The following is a 2500-nucleotide window of genomic DNA, read 5'->3' as shown; positions in this document are numbered from 1 at the left end:
TGCAATGATGAATATTCATAATTTGCTTTTCCATTTTCTTCTTTTCCCTCTTCTCTATTTTCTTCTTTTCCCTCTTCACCGTTTTCTTCTTTTCCTTCTTCTCCATTTTCTTCTTCTTGTCTCACTTCATTTTCTTCTCTTTATTCCAACCCACGCTGTACACACGAAGGTCTTTCGGAGGAAATAAGTATAAAAATTATTCCTACGTACATAGAAGACGAGATGAGTCTTTCGCATTATTATTATTATTTTTTTTTATAAAATATCTTAAGCACTTTTCCTTAACTCTAATAACATTTACACACAGATACACCAACGTCAACAATACTTAGAGGTCTACAATCTACTCATAGAACAGAGAAAACCTATGTTACTAGTTACAGTCCACGTTACCTAAAATTTTATATATGTTTTGAGGTATGATACATAAAGTGGAAGTTGTGTCGTGGGTGGCTGGCCGCTTACGAAGGGAGGGATGGTGTAAAGAATTGGGGGAGGGGGGGGAGGGGAAGAGTGGTAAAGGGAGGGGTGGTGTAAAGAGAGAGAGGGAGGGGGGGAGGGGATAAGTGGTAAAGGGAGGGGTTGTGTAAAGAGAGAGGGGGAGGGGGGAAGTTGGGAAGGGGGGGATGAGTGGTAAAGGGAGGGGTGGTGTAAAGAGTGGGGGGAGGGGGGAGGGGAAGAGTGGTAAAGGGAGGGGTGGTGTAAAGAGTGGGGAGAGTGGTAAAGGGAGGGGTGGTGTAAAGAATGGGGGGAGGGGGGGGAGGGGAAGAGTGGTAGAGGGAGGGGTGGTGTAAAGAGAGAGAGGGAGGGGGAAGGGGAAGAGTGGTAAAGGGAGGGGTGGTATAAAGAGAGAGAGGAAGGGGGGGAAGGGGAAGAGTGGTAAAGGGAGGGGTTGTGTAAAGAATGGGGGGAAGGGGGGAAGGGGGGAAGGGGAAGAGTGGTAAAAGGAGGGGTGGTGTAAAGAGAGAGGGGGAGGGGGGGGAGGGAAAGAGTGGTAAAGGGAGGGGTGGTGTAAAGAGTGGGGGGAGGGGGAAGAAGAAGAGTGGTAAAGGGAGGGGTGATGTAAAGAGAGAGGGGAAGGGGGGAGGGGAAGAATTGTAAAGGGAGTGATGGTGTAAAGAGTGGGGGGAGGGGGGGAGGGGAAGAGTTGTAAAGGGAGTGATGGTGTAAAGAGTGGGAAGAGAGGAGGATAGAAAGAGTGGTAAAAGAAGGGATGATGCAAAGAGCGGGAAAAGGGAAGGGTGATGTAAAGAGTAGCGAAAAGGAAGGGATAGGAGGAAAGAGTTTGAAAAAGGGAGGGACGATTAAAAAGTGAGAATGAAAAGAGTGGGAAAAGAAAAAGGGGAGGGCATTGGAAAAGAAGTATAATGAGATGATAGAAAGGGGAGGGGAAAGAGGGAAAGAGGGAATAAAAAGATGGAGGAAGGATCAATAGAAAGAGAAAAGGAAATAGAAAGACCGGAGGGGGTAATGAAAAGGTGATAAAGGGAGGGGGCGGGATAAGGTGATGAAAAAGGAAATAAAGAGAAATGTGATAAAATGAGAGAGAAGAAGGAAAGAAGGGCACAAAAAATTAAGGAGAGGGGGTCGGCAAGGAATACGAAAGAAAGAAGGAAAAAATGCGAAAGTGATAAGCGAAAGAAAAGAGGGGAAAAAAGGAGGGGAAATGAGAAGTGCGGGGAAAGAGAGAAAAAAAAAAAGAAGGAAGATGGAGAAACGGAGAAAGGAAGAAAGAGAGAGAGACAGAGAGAGAGACAAAACAGAAACCCTTCTGCAAGGGATTAGATAATGAAATAAGATAAAAATGGCGTAGAAGAAAAAGAAAACGAGGGTGGAGTGGGAGAGGAAGGGAAAGGGAGACGGAGAAATAAAGAGAGAGCGTTCATTTAAGACTAAGGGGAGAGGAAGGGAGGCAAAGATACTGTTTAAAAAAATTCTTTAGGGTTCCAGTCTATTATCTTGGCATCGAATAATATAATTATATAATTTCACTTGGAAATAAGATGCTAATAATATCCTCTTAAAACAATCCCTTAATAGCTGTGAGAGTGTGTGTGTGTGTGTGTGTGTGTGTGTGTGTGTGTGTGTGTGTGTGTGTGTGTGTGTGTGTGTGTGTGTGTGTGTGCGTGTGCGTGTGCGTGTGCGTGTGCGTGTGCGTGTGCGTGTGTGTGCGTATGCGTGTACGTATATCGTAAACTTGTGTATATTTTATCCTCCATTAATTTTAGTATTCTCATGCCAATATTCCTCGTCTCCAATTTCATAAGACCAGTGCAGAAAATTACAGGTCATTTCGACATAAACTGTAGTCATGCTAACCAAATCTAGCGAATGATATATAAAAACAGAGAGAGAAAAAAAAAAAAAAACTCGCACAACAAAACATGATTTAGAACCGCGCGCCCAGAATTAAATTATGATTGAATAAGCCGCAAAACTGAATTGGCTTCATTAAAGCTTTCTCACGGACAAGTATTTTTATTTCTTTGTTGATTTTCGT

General features: G+C 43.8%; 1 protein-coding gene across 2 annotated transcripts in view; it reads right to left on the bottom strand.

Annotated features, from left to right (window-relative positions):
* Nucleotides 1-1051: 1051 nt before the first annotated feature.
* LOC125039723 overlaps nucleotides 1052-2500 on the bottom strand; it is a 174688-nt gene continuing 173239 nt past the window's right edge. For both annotated transcript variants that reach the window (XM_047633951.1, XM_047633952.1), the window contains exon 7: nucleotides 1052-2500. This exon is cut by the window's right edge and continues 979 nt beyond it. The gene's annotated coding sequence lies outside the window, so the exon portion shown is untranslated.

This window comes from Penaeus chinensis, chromosome 27 (assembly GCF_019202785.1).
Source record: "Penaeus chinensis breed Huanghai No. 1 chromosome 27, ASM1920278v2, whole genome shotgun sequence".
Lineage (NCBI taxonomy): Eukaryota > Metazoa > Arthropoda > Malacostraca > Decapoda > Penaeidae > Penaeus > Penaeus chinensis.
The sequence above is the reverse complement of the archived record's forward strand: the minus strand, read 5'-3'. Positions and strand labels throughout refer to the sequence as shown.